Source organism: Nerophis lumbriciformis, linkage group LG10, assembly GCF_033978685.3.
Source record: "Nerophis lumbriciformis linkage group LG10, RoL_Nlum_v2.1, whole genome shotgun sequence".
In the NCBI taxonomy this organism is placed as follows: Eukaryota; Metazoa; Chordata; class Actinopteri; order Syngnathiformes; family Syngnathidae; genus Nerophis; species Nerophis lumbriciformis.
Window position 1 is genome coordinate 19,523,180 of NC_084557.2, and position 19,980 is coordinate 19,543,159.

Consider the following 19,980-nt stretch of genomic DNA (forward strand, 5'->3'; position numbering starts at 1 on the left):
ACACAGCGTGCAGGTAGGAAATTATTTATTTAAGAATTAAATCATAAGGGAACAAACAAAAACGTGCTCATAGCACTTAAAGCAAAAACAAAGGGGCTAGCGTGGGAGCTCGCAAGCAAAGAGCCTAGCGTGGAAGCTAGGCTCTTCTATTGTTAAAAATAGTCGTCGTCTGATGCATAAAGCAAATTAGGAAGCCAGACCGAGTGAGGCCAGGGCATAGACTAAATAGCCCTCTGATTAGTGCCCGGACAACAGGTGAGCGATATGCCGTCATGGCAACTGAAACAAACAAAATCAAGAGGTGCTGAACACACAAGTGACTAAACAACGTAAACAAACTATGATCCGGACAGCGGATCATAACACGTAACGTCCTAAACCGAAGACCACTCCCTTTTATGACATAAAATTGTTTGGGCAAAATGAAATCAACAATGCAAAAATAGTAAACAACAGCAAAAACTAATAATCAAATAATTAGGATTGTTATTCCCCAAGCTCACAATACCTTATTCCCTGAGTTTGTTAACATTATATAAAATGTAAAATATAAACAACACAAACAAAAAAATCAATGTTATCAGGCTAATATCGATCCAAACTGGTATTACCCTTGGTATCATCACAAAAATCATATTTATTTATGCTCAATGCTAATTAGGGGCCATCACCAGGTGGGGTACTGACACCCCAATATAGCTCACATGAAGTGGATGAAAACAAACCGAGTCTCAAACACAGCTTGAGTCTCAAAATAAGTACATGAATAAACACAGGAAGGGGAAACACGGGCATGTCTGGATGACTCGCCTCCATCTTTCTAGTGTTTTACCTCCGAGTGGAAACAGGTTGTTATGAAGCTGGCTGTGGCGCGTTCTTTCTGACGTCACGTCCTCTGTGGGGCGCTGTCTTTCTGGCGTCACTCCCTCTCCGAACCTAGTTTGTAAGCGATCGATGAGTCCATACAAAGAGCCGGAGATTCAAGAAATACACGGCGCACTTACCCGTGTAAAAATAAATATCCAATGAGGGGAACCTTAAACGATGGTTTAGTGTGGCTGAAACGGGACTTAGGCTACCGTATTTTTCGGACTATAAGTCAAATTTTTTTTCATAGTTTGGCCGGGCTCCAGTGCGACTTATATATGTTTTTTTCCTTCTTTATTATGCATTTTCAGCAGGTGCGACTTATACTCCGGTGCGACTTATACTCCGAAAAATACGGTAAATAGTTATTTGTTTAAGGAGTTATCCGGCTTAATGTAGACGGGGCCTTAGTCAGCGTGGCAAGCCTGAAAGAGGTCCTCGGACAGGACACCATTGAAGCATAGTGTCTTCTGAGTGATCTTACCGAGGCCTTGTGTGACAAACATGCCTTCCTCCAGCATGAAGGTGACAACAACGAACCAAATGAGGTGCATTGTAGTCACCGCGTCTCCAGCTGTGTTGACATCACCGCAGCGCTCGGTCCTCCTCCGAGAGGCCGGCCCGTCGAGCGGTGACATCCTCCCCGACAAAGTGGACCGCTCACGTCCTGTCCGGGGATCGGAGATGTGGCGTAAGCTGCGTTGCTCTGTCACAAGACATGTCCCACATTTGCTGTCGCCGTCTTTGGCCAGCAGGATGAGAGTGTCTGTCAGGAGAGCTGACACGCATGCCACTTCACTGGGCCACTGACAGAGGGCCACGCCACGCTGTCACTTCTCCCACATCTATCGCCTGAGGACAAACATGATGTCACACACACACACACACATACACACACACCCATAGAGCGTCACACGCACTCATACGTTAATAACAGCAGAGTAAACAGAGCTGGAATCAGTGAGGGACTTGACTGACAGTGCGCTCTGATGGCCGAGCTCGGTGTCAGGCCTCATTCTTACAATCTCCAGCTGTCACATCAAACATGCTCCTGTGATGCCCCACCTCCACACTGAGGACCGCCATCACACCCCCAACGCCACACTCATCATAGATGCATCCCACAGTTCAAGAGGGTCACACTATAAGTGGATAAATATCACCTAAAAAAATGTCTTAAGTTAAAATCTACACCAGCGATTCCCAAAGTCAGTGGTGTGCCGTCGGGGCCAGCAAAGCCTTCTCTGTTGGCCTAACATAACCAGAAATCATGATCATAATTAAAGATAAAATATTTTTTTAATTTACTTTCCCTAAATATCTAAAAGTATTCATATTCTCTTCATATCATATTATGCTCCTTCCAGTGCGGTTGTCTTTAGGTTAGAGTTTGTATCCAATCAGAATTCAGCTAGCTTATGTTGCCATGCTGTACGAAATCTGCCCGGGGCCTTCAGAATCAACAATGTGGGCGTCCGTGCACTGTAAGTGATCGAGGACATACAGTTGATAGATAATTGTGATAGCCAATCAGATCAAGAGTTGTTGTCAGTAAAGCCTTCTAGATGGCCTCACGTTGAACGTGACATTTACGCGTGCTGTGATTGGATACTCATCGGGACCGTTAGCGGATGAATTGGAGAACACAGAGTTGAGAGATCAGATCACAAGTTGTTGACAGTAGCCTAAGTAGCCTGATGTTAACGAGACTGTGATTGGATCGTTCCAAAGTGAGTGTCCATTCAATAGTTTCAATTTAACAGGGGAACATTATCACAATTTCAGAATGGTTAAAACCATTACAAATCAGTTCCCAGTGGCTTATTATATTTTTAGAAGTTTTTTTCAAAATTTTACCCATCACGCAATATCCCTAAAAAAAGCTTCAAAGTGCCTGATTTTAACCACCCGTCCATTTTCCTGTGACGTCACATAGTGAAGCCAACACAAACAAACATGGCGGAAAGAACAGCAAGCTATAGCAACATTAGCTCGGATTCAGACTCGGATTTCAGCAGCTTAAGCGATTCAACAGATTACGAATGTATTGAAACGGATGGTTGTAGTGTGGAGGCAGGTAGCGAAAACAAAATTGAAGAAGAAACTGAAGCTATTGAGCCATATCGGTTTGAACCGTATGCAAGCGAAACCGACGAAAACGACAGGACAGCCAGCGACACGGGAGAAAGCGAGGACGAATTCGGCGATCGCCTTCTAACCAACGATTGGTATGTGTTTGTTTGGCATTAAAGGAAACTAACAACTATGAACTAGGTTTACAGCATATGAAATACATTTGGCAACAACATGCACTTTGAGAGTGCAGACAGCCCAATTTTCATCAATTAATATATTCTGTAGACATACCCTCATCCGCGCTCTTTTCCTGAAAGCTGATCTGTCCAGTTTTGGAGTTGATGTCAGCAGGCCAGGGAAGCTAGGGTCGATGTGAGCCAAGACATCCAGGGGGTTTAGCTCGCTCGTCTGCGGGAACAAACTGCCGCCATTGCTTGCCGTGCTACCGAGGCCCTTTGTCCCTGAATTGCTCACACACTCCGGCAGATTCAATGGGGGTCTGGCGGCAGATTTCTTTGACTTTATCGTTGGAAATGCATCTGCTTTGAGTGTCGCAGGATATCCACACATTCTTGTTATCTCTGTCGTAGCATAGCTTTCGTCGGTAAAGTGTGCGGAACAAACGTCCAATTTCTTGCCACTTTTGCATCTTTGGGACACTGGTGCAACTTGAATCCGTCCCTGTTCGTGTTGTTACACCCTCCGACAACACACCGACGAGGCATGATGTCTCCAAGGTACGGAAAACAGTCGAAAAAACGGAAAATAACAGAGCTGATTTGACTCGGTGTTTGAGAAAATGGCGGATTTCTTCCCGATGTGACGCCACGTTGTGACGTCATCGCTCCGAGAGCGAATATTAGAAAGGCGTTTAATTCGCCAAAATTCACCCATTTAGAGTTGGGAAATCGGTTAAAAAAATATATGGTCTTTTTTCTGCAACATCAAGGTATATATTGACGCTTACATAGGTCTGGTGATAATGTTCCCCTTTAACAGGAAGCGGGAAGTGTTGCGCTGTAGCCTGACCGGAATAGCAGAGAAGGAGAACAAAATGTTGATTAGGTGGCAGATATATATATGCAAGGCCATTTTCAAGAAGTATTTTTAAAGAGAAACTACATATTGTGAGACGACGTCGGCCAACACTGGAAGCTAGCTCAGCTGTTCTGGCCATTTCCACTCGAATAAGCCGACGATGAGGGCTACCGCTGGCTTATACGGCGTCAGATAGGTCCTACTAATTGTGAGTTCAAATATAAAAAAATTTCACTTTTAATGTTTTTTGCAATTTTGACTGTGTTGGCCCTGCGATGAGGTGGCGACTTGTCCAGGGTGTACCCCGCCTTCCGCCTGAATGCAGCTGAGATAGGCTCCAGCACCCCCAGCGACCCCAAAAGGGACAAGCGGTAGACAATGGATCGATGGATGGATTTTGACAGTACCACATAAGATATGTTTTGATTGCTGATATGTTTTAATTGATTTTTAAATGTGCCAGAAAATAACCCGTTTTGTACACTGTTTGTATGTGTTTCAATGCCCAGTTGGGCGTAAAAGCGTTCCCGTATGGTATTTCTCCAACAACGGTCATGTGGTGACATTAATTATGGTATTTTGAGAGGTAATCATAAGTCATCACTGAAAGCCTAGATGGGAAACGCACGGCCAGCCACTGCGTAAAGTGTACCACCAGTTAGAGTAGTGTGTAAAGAGAGTATGGCCAACTATTGTATTTTTCGGACTATAGGTCGCAGTTTTTTTTGTATAGTTTGGCCGGGGGTGCGACTTATACTCAGGAGCGACTTATGTGTGAAATTATTAACACATTACCGTAAAATAATATTATTTAGCTCATTCACGTAAGAGACTAGACGTATAAGATTTCATGGGGTTTAGCGATTAGGAGTGACAGATTGTTTGGTAAACGTATAGCATGTTCTATATGTTATAGTTATTTGAATGACTCTTACCATAATATGTTACGTTAACATACCAGGCACGTTCTCAGTTGGTTATTTATGCGTCATATAACGTACACTTATGTGAGTGTGAATGTTGTCTGTGACTTGTCCAGGGTGTACCCCGCCTTCCGCCCGATTGTAGCTGAGATAGGCTCCAGCGCCCCCCGCGACCCCAAAGGGAATAAGCGGTAGAAAATGGATGGATGGATGGATAACGTACACTTATTCACTATTCTTTATTTATTTTAAATTGCCTTTCAAATGTCTATTCTCGGTGTTGGGTTTTATCAAAAACATTTTCCCAAAAAATGCGACTTATACTCCAGTGCGACTTATATATGTTTTTTTCCTTCTTTATCATGCATTTTCGGCTGGTGCGACTTATACTCCGGAGCGACTTATACTAAGGACGTGTGCGGCGGTGCCCAGATGCATGCAATTGCTGTCGTTTTGACGTTGGTTTTCCTGACTAAATAAAGCAAAATAGTACATCTTGTTACGATCGGGTCGAATTGTAATTTCGCGCATCGTTTTCCCAAGATGCAAATGAACGTCAGGTAATGGAGTGCAGGTAAGAAGATGATTTATTTTCATAAATCAATCAGACAAGAATACAAAACCAGAACAAGAATGTCGAGGTAAAGCTAAAGAAAAAGCTTTGTCTAGAAACTGTCAGGCTTGTCACTGACAGGTTGGTTATGTTTTAGTTTTTCCTCCGTGTTTGTGTTTTATTTCCTGTCAGCGCTGTTATTTTGGTTCAGTTTCCTGCTTGTCTCCCTGAGCGCCGTTTCCCCTCACCTGCGGCTGATTGGCAGCCTGGCCACACCTGGTGTCTATCAGCCAGCTGCTCTTCATACCTGCCTCGTCCTCCAGTCAGTGCTGGAGTATTGTGAGCTGTTCCCTGGTTCATGTTTGCTGTATCCTGTTAGCTGTTTCCAGTTTGCCTGTCTCCTGGTTCCTGATTTCCGGCATTTTATTTTTGACATTAAAAGTCATGTTTTCCTGCAACAAGCCTGCCATCTCTGCATCTTGGGGTTCGTCATAAACACCTCTTAACAGAAACAAGAATCACCAATCGTAACTGTTGCGTTAAACACACAAAACAGCCAGGTGTGGCAAAAGGCAGGAATAAATAGCTCTCGGATTAGTGACCGGGAGCAGGTGAGCGCCCCGACCACTAACCAGGTTAACCTAATCAGCACCCATGGCAACAAGGAACCCAAAACAGGAGTGCTTAAACAGAAACACGGGAATCCTAAAGTTAGACATAACATGATCCGGGCTACAGATCATCACACTTCTATATACAGTTCTAAACATACTCCAGCTCATAAACTTACAATAAAACATGGTTTTATTTTGTGAAAGTATCATTTCGCGGCCATATTTTAGTGTAAATACACACAACAACCAAACAAATGAGTTACTACCCTCATTCCGCCAAAATCTTCATTAGCTTTGGACATACAATAATAGAGAAATTATGACTTTTGTGCAAAATATGTCAACGGTGGTGTCTGCCTCCAATGTATTTGTAATCATTGGAGGCAGACATGGGGCGTATAGCTCGGTTGGTAGAGTGGCCGTGCCAGCATACTTGCCAAACTTGAGACCTCCAAATTCCGTAGATTTGGGGGGGGTTTGAGGTGGGTGGGGTCAGGGTGGGCGGGGCCGTTAGGGGTTAAGGGTATATTTATAGCTAGAATTCACTGAAATTTAAGTATTTTATATATATTTATATATATATATATATATATATATATATATATATATATATATATCTATTAGGGATGTCCCGATCCGATATTTGGATCGGATCGGCCGCCGATATTTGCCAAAAAATGCGTATCGGCAAGGCATGGGAAAATGCCGATCCAGATCCAGTTTTAAAAAAAACAGGTCCGTGTTTTCCAACGCACAGATTCAAATAATACATTCCACTTGTCTTCTGCTCCCTATTTCCGTTCCGCATTTTCCAGCACACCTTCAACACATCCACAAGTCTGGATTCTCACACAGTTGCTTTTAGCTGCTGGCATTACACTACAGGCTCCTCTCACTCCTTCTGTCTCCTTCTCACAGACAGCAAGCGCAACTTCATACACACGTCACATACTGTCACGCCATACGTCACATACGTATACGTCCTCTCCCAGCAGAGAGGTAGCAGAATGGCTAACGTTAGCTGTGATGCTAGCGCAGCCGCTAAGGTGCGCGCCTGCTCAAACGTCCTCTGCGCACGGCAAATCTATGCCACGCACAAAATCAAATAAAAAAATAAGCGCATAACAATTTTCGACACACGGACACGACAGAGAAAACAGTTTTCGTCATCATTGTTCAAATATTGCAACGTCTGTCGAGACGCTTATCTCCATTCGGTGCCACACGTCCACACCATCAAAATGCAAGGCAACAATTTCCACATCAACACCGTCTGAAAAAATTAGTGATTTTTTTAGTTGTGATTTCCTTCTCTGCATGATAGTTTAAAAGTAGCATATATTAATGCAGTATGAAGAAGAATGTTTTAATGTAGACATAAGCCTTGAAAGAACATTTTGAAAATCAAGACTACATTTCCTGCAATTGGGTGCATTTCTACCCTATATTTTAACTTTAGATTTATTCTCATATCAAACTCTTTTGGCTGTCTTTTTGACACTTACATCCGGCGCCCTCCTCCACACCCTGGATTATAAATAATGTGAATAATTCAATGTGATTATCTTGTGTGATGACTGTATTATGATGATAGTATATATCTGTATCATGAATCAATTTAAGTGGACCCCGACTTAAACAAGTTGAAAAACTTATTCGGGTGTTACCATTTAGTGGTCAATTGTACGGAATATGTACTTCACTGTGCAACCTACTAATAAAAGTCTCAATCAATCAATCAAAACACATAGAATCATCATACTGCTGTGATTATATGCATCAAGTGTTCATTCAAGGCCGAGACAAAATATCGAGATATATATCGTGTATCGCAATATGGCCTTAAAATATCGCAATATTAAAAAAAGGCCATATCGCCCAGCCCTAGTTTCAATGATGCCATTTCTGTTTGTCATGTATAATTTTGTCTATTTTGTGTTTATCCTTGAATAAACAGGTCAGTTTCTTGTTACCAACCATTGTGTATTATTCAAACTCCCCTAATTCAGCTGGCTAGTTGTTATCAAGAGTACTAAAACCCTTTTCAACATGATTCTGACAACTAAGTAGGCTAAATAATTTTAAACTTTAATACATGCTCGGATAGGCCAGTATCGGTCAGTATCGGTATCGGTCAGTATCGGTATCGGATCGGAAGTGCAAAAACAATATCGGTATCGGATCGGAAGTGCAAAAACCTGGATCGGGACATCCCTAATATATATATATATATATATATATATATATATATATATATATATATTAGAGATGCGCGGTTTGCGGGCACAACCGCTGAGTCCGCGGATTATCCGCGGATCGGGCGGATGAAATAAAAAAAAATTAGATTTTATCCGCGGGTCGGGTCGGGTCGGGCGGTTGAAAAAAAAAAAAAAAAAGATTTTAAATAGATTCAGGCGGGTGGCAGTTAAGGCTGCAGCTAACGATTATTTTTCTATCGATTAATCTATAGATTATTTTTTCGATTAATCGGTTAATCTATAGATTATTTTTTTCGATTAATCTATAGATTATTTTTCCTTTTACCGATTATTTTTTTATTTAAAACGAAGATGAAAAAATAAATGTAGGCCAGTTTTTTCAAAAGGCATGGCTTTTATTTACAAAAAAAAAAGGATGGCCACTCAGTCAACATTGACAACAACATGACAAAATATTCTGTAACAATGTAAACATTTAAAACTTTTAACATTTAACAAAATTAAAAGTAGCTTATTTGCTTTTTAATGTGCAAATATAAAAGTAAACACCCAGTGCAAATCTTAATATTCTGCAATAGTATAAGCATTTCAAAAGTAAAAGTATTGCTTATTTTGCTTTAAAATTTGCAAAAATAAAGATAAAGATCCAATACAAAAAAGTGCAAAACGGAAATATTCTGTAACAGTGTAAACATTTCAACAAAAGTAAAAGTATTGCTTATTTGCTAAAATGTGCAAAAATAAAGATAAACATCCAATACAAAAAAGTGCAAAACGAAATATTCTGTAACAACAGTGTAAACATTTCAACAAAAGTAAAAGTATTGCTTATTTTGCTTAATAACACAACAATGATAGTATGATTAAAGTGAAAGTTAATTGTTCGTTTGTACATAGTATATGTAACTGTTAATGTTGTAAAAGGTATTTGCACAACTAGTTAACGTTAGCGTTAAAGAGGAGCGCGTCTTTGTAAACACTGAACAGGCACGCCAAACGCGCCTCTCAGAGCGAAACAGTGTTTTAGTTTATGAATTTACAACGCAGATACAAATGACACATTCATGTTTTTGTGTAATGATGACAACGTATACTCACGCGGACGATTGACTAGTTGATGGTGATGGCAAGAACGCTGTCGGGTGTTTTCTTTTCAAATGTTCGTTTATAGCCGTTGTGCATACAACAACATTATTAGCAGAGGTGGGTAGAGTAGCCAGAAATTGTACTCAAGTAAGAGTACTGTTACTTTAGAGATTTATTACTCAAGTAAAAGTAAGGAGTAGTCACCCAAATATTTACTTGAGTAAAAGTAAAAAGTATGTTGTGAAAAAACTACTCAAGTACTGAGTAACTGATGAGTAACATACACACACATATCATATATATATATATATATATATATATATATATATATATATATATATATATATATATATATATATATATATATATATATATATATATATATATATATATATATATATATGTATATATATATATATATATATATATATATATATATATATATATATATATACACACACACACACACACATATATATATATATATATATATATATATATATATATATATATACACATATATATATATACATATATATATATATACACACACACATATATATATATATATATATATACACATATATATACATACATTGATATATACAGTATATAATTTATATTTATTTATTTTGACGTTTTTGTTTACATGTTAAAGGTGTTTTAATGAATATGCATGCATGTTTAACACATATAGATTCCTTTCTTTCATGAAGACAAGAATATAAGTTGGTGTATTACCTGATTCTGATGACTTGCATTCATTGTAAACAGACAGTATTGCTTATAACGTCCACGTTTTCAAATGGAGGAGAAAAAAAGTTCCTCATTTCTGTCTAATACCACATGAAAGTGGTTGGTTTTTGGCATCTTATTTGGCCATCTTCCATATTCGTTTTTATACACTTTACAAGAAATAAATAGGCGGCAAACTCCGTAGCTTGCTAGCTTGTTTGCGCTGGCTTTCGCAGACTCTTATTTTGAAAGCGCGGCGCGATGGAGCGGCACCTTTATTGTGAAGACAGGAACTGTGCAGTCAGTCTTTAGGCTTTTGACGGGATGTACGATTGAAATAAAAAATAGTCTTTTTTCCTTCACACTTTTGATTGATTGATTGAAACTTTTTTTAGTAGATTGCACAGTACAGTACATATTCCGTACAATTGACCACTAAATGGCAACACCCCAATACGTTTTTCAACTCAGGTCATGTGACCGCCTGGCTCTGTTTGATTGGTCCAACGTCACCAGTGACTGCATCTGATTGGTGGAACGGAGTGAAACGTCACCAGTAAGGCAGGCACTTTGAAGGTCTGTCTGACAGACCAAAACAAACAAAGTGTGCATTAACAGATCGATAAAAATTAGTAGCGAGTAGCGAGCTGAATGTAGATAAAAGTAGCGTTTCTTCTTAGGCCGTTTATTGAAATACTCCCACACTTTTGACGACTTTTGGCGTGCTTTTTTCCCCCTCGCTCGCACCGCTCGCATCGTCTGCTTTGCGCTCCGCCATGACGGTAGTGTGACGTAAATATGCGACGCGTCGAAGCACAAAAACGGCGTCGACGTATTTACGTAACCGATGACGTCGACTATGTCGACGCGTCGTTTCAGCCCTAGTGGCAGTTAAACCAATTCGGAAATATATATACATAGTTAAATGTTGTTACCCACATACGAAAAACGAGCAGGCACCTGCAGCATATGCCACAACAGAAGAAAAAAAAAGAAAAGAGATGGACACTTTTACGGAGCGGAGAAGGGACGCCTCGCCGGGGTCCGGGACCGAGGCCCCTTCCCCCGAGAGGGCCCCACCGGGAGCCGTAGCTGAGGCGATCCGCGAGAAGGGCCCGACGCACGTCCAGGGTCACCACCGCGCCCACCGCACCGACACCCCGCCTCGTCCGCCTTTGTCGCGGCCGGCGTCACGCGCAGCAGGTAAGCAGCTTACCTGCCCGCCACCCCCGTGGCCGGGGGCTCGTAACAGGGGTCACTCCGCGCGCTCCGCCCGCGCAGCTTACCTGCCCGCGCAGCTTACCTGCCCGCCACCCCTGTTGCCGGGGGCGCGTAACAGGGGTCACTCCGCGCGCAGTGCGCTCACGAAAGGGGTGGGGCTCACCCTGGTTGATATAGACAGCAGGACGGTGGCCATGGAAGTCGGAACCCGCTAAGGAGTGTGTAACAACCCACCTGCCGAATCAACTAGCCCTGGAAATGGATGGCGCTGGAGCATCGGGCCCATTCCCGGCCGTCACCGGCAGCGAGACGCGCTTGGAGGTGCGCTCAGCGCGGCTCCCATATGATTGCGCACTGGTGTGCTTCTGGGTCGTGACAGCGTGGCACGCGAATGTCTCTGCTGCTTTGGATCAGTCTCCTTTCTTTAACAGGCAAAAGCTTTATAACCTCACTAATGCTTTGCATCGTCTATATTAGATATATAACAACGGGCGGGTGCGGGCGGGTGCGGTTCTGATCAAATGTTACATCGGGTGGATGGCGGATGGTTGACGACTTTCTGATGCGGTTGCGGATGAAATAATTGCCTATCCGCGCATCTCTAATATATATATATATATATATATATATATATATATATATATATATATATATATATAAATAAATAAAATAAATACTTGACTTTCAGTGAATTCTAGAGATATATATATATATATATATATATCCATCCATCCATTTTTTACCGCTTAATCCCTTCGGGGTCGCGGGGGAGGGCTGGAGCCTATCTCAGCTACAATCGGGCGGAAGGCGGTGTACACCCTGGACAAGTCGCCACCTCATCGCAGGGCCAACACAGATAGACAGACAACATTCACACTCACATTCCCACACTAGGGCCAATTTAGTGTTGCCAATCAACTTATCCCCAGGTGCATGTCTTTGGAGGTGGGAGGAAGCCGGAGTACCCGGAGGAAACCCACGCAGTCACGGGGAGAACATGCAAACTCCACACAGTAAGATCCCAAGCCCGGGATTGAACCCAAGACTACTCAGGACCTTCGTATTGTGAGGCAGATGCACTAACCCCTCTGTCACCGTGTTGCCCTATATATATATATATATATATATATATATATATATATATATATATATATATACCACCCTCGGGTCGCGCACGGCCACTCTTCCACTGCGCCATGCCGTCCCTATATATGTATATAGGTATATATATATATATATATATATATATATATATATATATATATATATATATATACCTATATATGTATATAGGTATATATATATATATATATATATATATATATATATATATATATATATATATATATATATATATATATATATATATATATATATAGGGACGGCGTGGCGCAGTGGAAGAGTGGCCGTGCGCGGCCCGAGGGTCCCTGGTTCAATCTCCACCTAGTACCAACCTCGTCATGTCCGTTGTGTCCTGAGCAAGACACTTCACCCTTGCTCCTGATGGGTGCTGGTTAGCGCCTTGCATGGCAGCTCCCTCCATCAGTGTGTGAATGTGTGTGTGAATGGGTAAATGTGGAAGTAGTGTCATAGCGCTTTGAGTACCTTGAAGGTAGAAAAGCGCTATACAAGTACAACCCATTCATCATTTATCATTTATATACATATATATATACACATATATATATAAATATATATATGTGTGTGTATTTTATTATATATATATATATACATATAAATACAATAAATACTTGAATTTCAGTGTTCATTTATTTACACATATACACACACATAACACTCCTCTACTCATCGTTGTATTTGAAAGTGAAATGTTTTGCAGCCAGTAGCACAGCCTTTGAAGGAGCATAGGTATGGGCAGTGTAATATTCTGGTTTGGAGTCAATAACCAGGCGAGATGACGAAGTTACGTCTCTTTACTTCATACTTCAGAACCGACTCCGACACTTGCCGTCAGGGTGCGCAATACAACGTAAACTGTTGGCCAACCAAAAAGTTGGCCAAGCGGACGTGACGACAGGCTGTACTCACTCAGGTCCGCACGGACCTGGAGGGGGCGTGCCTTAAGTCCGGCTGGAAATCGGGAGACATTCAGAATGGTTGTCCCGGGAAATTTTCGGGAGAGGCACTGAAATTCGGGAGTATCCCGAAAAATTCGGGAGGGTTGGCAAGTATGCGTGCCAGCAACTTGAGGGTTCCAGGTTCGATCCCCGCTTCCGCCATCATAGTCACTGCCGTTGTGTCCTTGGGCAAGACACTTTACCCACCTGCTCCCAGTGCCACCCACACTGGTTTAAATGTAACTTAGATATTGGGTTTCACTATGTAAAAAGCGCTTTTGAGTCACTAGAGAAAAGCGCTATGTAAATATAATTCACTTCACTTCATCACTGCATGTATCACTCTTTATGTTTTATTCTAACTCGTCTTTCTTTGTCGTAACATGCTGAGTGAATAAGTGTATTTATTTCCCCATATTTCTGCACAATAACTCAGATATGTTAACACTGGGGAGCAGTAGAGAATATGGAGTGAACATATTTTGCTTTATTTATTATTGATGTATTTTCTTGCCACTTTATGTTGTATATTTTTTTTATGAGATTCTCAGTTCATTTCCTCATCTATTATTACACCCAAAATGTAGTTTCTTTTCCTCTGTCATTTGTATTTGTGTTTAAACGAACCAACGAACGAGATTTCTCTATAGAATCTCCTCTCTGGTCAACAAAAGCACCATGAAGATTCTAGCAGGAACTCTCATTCAACCCTTTTTCGATTACGCATGCACCTCCTGGTACCCTAGCACCTCCAAAACCCTCAAATCTACACTCCAAACATCCCAGAACAAGCTAGTCAGATTACTTCTTGACCTCCACCCCAGATCTCACCTCACTCCAACCCACTTCTCCAAAGTGGGCTGGCTCAGGGTGGAGGACAGAGTAAAACAACTTGCACTGAGCCTAGTCTATAAAATTCGCTACACCTCCCTGATACCGAAGTACATGTCAAACTACTTCCTTAACGTAAATGACCGCCATAACCACAACACCAGGGGGAGCTCCACTAACCACGTTAAACCCAGTTTCCCATCTAACAAAGGTCTTAACTCATTCTCTTTCTATGCCACATCAATGTGGAATGCACTCCCAACAGGTGTAAAAGAAAGGGCATCTCTATCCTCCTTCAAAACCGCACTAAAAGAACACCTCCAGGCAACTTCAACCCTAAACTAACACCCTCCCTTCCACATCCTACCTCCCCGGATTGTAAATAATCAAATGTAAATAATCAAATGTAGATACCGTATTTTTCGGACTATAAGTCGCAGTTTTTTTTCATAGTTTGGCCGGGCTCCAGTGTGATTTATATATGTTTTTTTCCTTCGTTATTATGCATTTTCGGCAGGTGCGACTTATACTCCGAAAAATACGGTACTTATTCTTATGCTTTCTGGTCTCTCTCTCTATGTCCACTACTTGCTGTACATATTCTACCAAGTCAGTCCTACACTGTTCTAATGTCCATTTCTCTGATGATGCAATTGTTGATGACTGAAGTGTTGATATCAACCAAACCTACCCCCCCCCCCCCCCCCCTCCACATCCCACACTCTGGATTGTAAATAATGTAAATAATTCAATGTACATACTCTGATGATTATCTTGTGCAGGGGTGTCAAACTCAAATACAGAGTGGGCCAACATTTAAAACTGAACAAAGCCGCGGGCCAAGGTTGAACAAATTAACCTTTAACGTACTCTACGAGCTATCGTCACGTTCGCTTTTCATCCATTCTAACATCGTTCAGACCCAGTCACAAGATATGTGCGGCTTCTGTACGCACACACGTGCGAATGCAACGCATACTTCATCAACAGCGATACAGGTTACACCGAGGGTGCCATTATAAAAAACTTTAACACTGTTAGAAATATACGCCACATTGTGAATGCACACCAAACAAGAATGACAAACACATTTCGGAGAACATCCGCACTGTAGTGATGGGTCCGGCAACACCGATGCATCGGCGCATGCGTCGAGCTCATAGAGCGAAACCCTGTGTCGGTGCGCGTACCGCTTTTAGAAAGTCACGTGACCGATCATGAGCTGTTTTGGTCACGTGACCGATACGCGAACTGTGTCGCACTCCCGCCTCCTCTGTGCCCTGTGAGCGGGTCTTTTCTACAGCCGGAGAAATAATAACTAAGAAGAGACGACTGAAGTGTTGATAACAACCAAACATAAGCCCCCCCTCTATATCCCACACCCCGGATTGTAAATATTGTAAATAATTCAATGTATATACTCTGATGATTAACTTGTGTGATGACTGTATTATGATGTTAGTATATATCTGTATCATTAATCAATTTAAGTGGACCCCGACTTAAACAAGTTGAAAAACTTATTGGGGGGGTTACCATTTAGTGGTCAATTGTACGGAATATGTACTGTACTGTGCAACCTACTAATAAAAGTCTCAATCAATCAATGAAAGAAATCGTCTAAAATTGAATACGTTGGAAAAACTGTTTTTTTAAAAAATAAAAATGTGTAAAAAATTAATTTAAAAAGAATCCCAGTCCACAAGCATCCTCATTCACAACACATTCTCTTAGATTTCCATGTTATTATACATGTTCACATGTATTATTGACTGTATCTAAAAAAGATAAAAATATATTTTTATTTAAATGAAGATATGAAATAATCCTAAATGAAATTAGGGCTGAAACGACGCGTCGACGTAGTCGACGTCATCGGTTACGTAAATACGTCGACGCCGTTTTTGTGCTTCGACGCGTCGCATATTTACGTCACACTACCGTAATGGCGGAGCGCAAAGCAGACGATGCGAGCGGTGCGAGCGAGGGGAAAAAAGCACGCCAAAAGTCGTCAAAAGTGTGGGAGTATTTCAATAAACGGCCTAAGAAGAAACGCTACTTTTACTCCGCTACTTTTATCTACATTCAGCTCGCTACTCGCTACTAATTTTTATCGATCTGTTAATGCACGCTTTGTTTGTTTTGGTCTGTCAGACAGACCTTCAAAGTGCCTGCCTTACTGGTGACGTTTCACTCCGTTCCACCAATCAGATGCAGTCACTGGTGACGTTGGACCAATCAAACAGAGCCAGGCGGTCACATGACCTGACTTAAACAAGTTGAAAAACGTATTGGGGTGTTACCATTTAGTGGTCAATTGTACGGAATGTGTACTGTATTGTGCAATCTACTAATAAAAGTTTCAATCAATCAATCCAAAGTGTGAAGGAAAAAAGACTACTTTTTATTTCAACCGTACATCCCGTCAAAAGCCTAAAGACTGACTGCACAGTTCCTGTCTTCACAATAAAAGTGCCGCTCCATCGCGCCGCGCTTTCAAAATAAGAGTCTCCGAAAGCCAGCGCAAACAAGCTAGCAAGCTACGGAGTTTGCCGCCAATGTATTTCTTGTAAAGTGTATAAAAACGAATATGGAAGATGGACAAATAAGATACCAAAAACCAACCACTTTCATGTGGTATTAGACAGAAAGGAGGAACTTTTTTTCTCCTCCATTTGAAAACGTGGACGTTATAAGCAATACTGTCTGTTTACAATCAATGCAAGTCATCAGAATCAGGTAATACACCAACTTATATTCTTGTCTTCATGAAAGAAAGGAATCTATATGTGTTAAACATGCATGTATATTCATTAAAACACCTTTAACATGTAAACAAAAACGGCAAAATAAATAAATATAAATTATATACTGTATATATCAATGTATGTATATATATGTGTATATATATATATATATATATGTGTGTGTATATATGTATATATATATATATATATATATATATATATATATATATATATATATATATATATATATATATATGTGTATGTTACTCATCAGTTACTCAGTACTTGAGTAGTTTTTTCACAATATACTTTTTACTTTTACTCAAGTAAATATTTGGGTGACTACTCCTTACTTTTACTTGAGTAATAAATCTCTAAAGTAACAGTACTCTTACTTGAGTACAATTTCTGGCTACTCTACCCACCTCTGCTAATAATGTTGTTGTATGCACAACGGCTATAAACGAACATTTGAAAAGAAAACACCCGACAGCGTTCTTGCCATCACCATCAACTAGTCAATCGTCCGCGTGAGTATACGTTGTCATCATTACACAAAAACATGAATGTGTCATTTGTATCTGCGTTGTAAATTCATAAACTAAAACACTGTTTCGCTCTGAGAGGCGCGTTTGGCGTGCCAGTGTTTACAAAGATGCGCTCCTCTTTAACGCTAACGTTAATTAGTTGTGCAAATACCTTTTACAACATTAACAGTTACATATACTATGTACAAACCAACAATTAACTTTCACTTTAATCATACTATCATTGTTGTGTTATTAAGCAAAATAAGCAATACTTTTACTTTTGTTGAAATGTTTACACTGTTACAGAATATTTCGTTTTGCACTTTTTTGTATTGGATGTTTATCTTTATTTTTGCACATTTTAGCAAATAAGCAATACTTTTACTTTTGAAATGCTTATACTATTGCAGAATATTAAGATTGCACTGGATGTTTACTTTTATATTTGCACATTAAAAAGCAAATAAGCTACTTTTAATTTTGTTAAATGTTAAAAGTTTTAAATGTTTACATTGTTACAGAATATTTTGTCATGTTGTTGTCAATGTTGACTGAGTGGCCATACTTTTTTTTTTTGTAAATAAAAGCCATGCCTTTTGAAAAAACTGGCCTACATTTATTTTTTCATCTTCATTTTAAATAAAAAAATAATCGGTAAAAGGAAAAATAATCTATAGATTAATCGAAAAAATAATCTATAGATTAACCGATTAATCGAAAAAATAATCAATAGATTAATCGATAGAAAAATAATCGTTAGCTGCAGCCTTAAATGAAATACAATGACTTGGTTTATATTATTGTATATACTAGGTCATAAAATCAGTGTCAGTTGAGTCGGTCCATAGGTTGCCTGTAGGGATTTTTAATGTCCAGCAGATGTCAGTATTTAATGACACAGTATCGACACAGTATCAATACAGTTTTGCAATGTGTCGAAACGCTTCATGACGCCTCATCAACCCATCACTACCGCACTGTAACACTACATAAACACAACAGAACAAATACCCAGAATCCTTTGCAGCACTAACTCTTCCGGGACGCTACAAAATACACCCCCGCTACCACCAAACCTCCCCCCCACACAAACACACCTTGTAGTGTCCCGGAAGAGTTAGTGCTGCAAAGGGTTCTGGTTTGGTCTGGATTCACAGTGTGGCGTATATTTCTAACAGTGTTAAAGTTTTTTATTCGGCTACCCTCAGTGTAACCTGTATCGCTGTTGATGAAGTATGTGTTGCATTCTAATGTGTGTGCGTGCAGAAGCCACACATGTTATGTGACTGGGCCAGCACTCGTTGGGCTGGCTGGCGTTTGGAAGACTCCCGGGAGGATCGGCGCGCCAGCTTTAGTGTTAATTTGATATCGCCTCAAGGGCCAAGTGAAATTACATGGCGGGCCAAATTTGGCCCACGGGCCAGAGTTTGATAACCATGATCTTGTGTGATGACTGTATTATGATGATAGTATATATCTGTATCATGAATCAATTTAAACTTAAACAAGTTGAAAAACTTATTTGGGTGTTACCATTTAGTGGTCAAATGTACGGAATATGTACTGCACTGTGCATTCTACTAATAAAAGTTTCAATCAATCAATCAATCAACTTTCTCTTCTACTGTTAAGGAAATGCATTATTTTAGTTTTACTGAGATTGAAGGATAGTCTGTTTTTGTCAAGCCATCTCTTAAATTAACTAATGTGTTATGTTATTATTTGTGTTAGCTTCTGTGTGTTCTCTACTGAACAAAATGCATATGTCATGTGTTTACCTCGCACAAGACGCTGTAATCGGTGGCTCTCCAGTGTTGATGGCGAATCTTCACTTCCCATACTTGTCTTCTTTCCCGGGGGGGAAAGGATGTAAAGACTTTCAACAATTCTCACAGGTGGAGCAGCACCAGGCCATTTTTATTTGTCGAATAAGTAACGAGGAAGCGCCGCAAACACAGTCATGGCGCCCTGTAGTCACGTGACTGCATTTGGACCAATCATTGAGGAGATCGCCTGAAACAGCGTTAGCCATACACTCTTTATACATGACTCCGCCACTAGTGGTACACTGGCTCCCTCTAGTGGTACGCCAAATAACCATTTAATTAAATATACAAACAAAGTGTTATTGTTAAGCATAGGTGTCAAACTCAAGGGGGGGCCAGATCTGGCCCGCGACATCGTTTTTTCTGGCCCGCAAACACCTGTCAATAAAGTACTTAATATTTTCTCACTAAATGCAATGGATTTTTTTCATTTGGACAGAAAAAATATATGTACTGCTTGAAATTGCATACCATTTCAACTTTAATAGTATCCAATATTGCAACAAATATTACAGTATGTTATCATACTTTTCAAACATGTGTTCGTCTAAATACAAATTAATAAAAATACTTCACTTTACATCAAACTACCCATCAAATTAATACAAACGACAATACATTTCATGTTGTTATTTA

At 40.3% G+C, this 19,980-nt stretch overlaps 1 long non-coding RNA gene across 1 annotated transcript in view; it reads right to left on the reverse strand.

Moving 5' to 3' along the window:
- LOC140679050 (uncharacterized) overlaps window positions 1–19,323 on the reverse strand; it is a 35,455-nt gene extending 16,132 nt beyond the window's left edge. Inside the window, exons 1-2 of the long non-coding RNA XR_012050636.1 lie at window positions 19,297–19,323; window positions 833–936 (exon numbers count right to left, since the gene is read on the reverse strand). This is a non-coding gene — a long non-coding RNA (uncharacterized lncRNA). The remainder of the gene's footprint in view (window positions 1–832; window positions 937–19,296) is intronic.
- Between the last annotated feature and the right edge of the window lie 657 nt (window positions 19,324–19,980).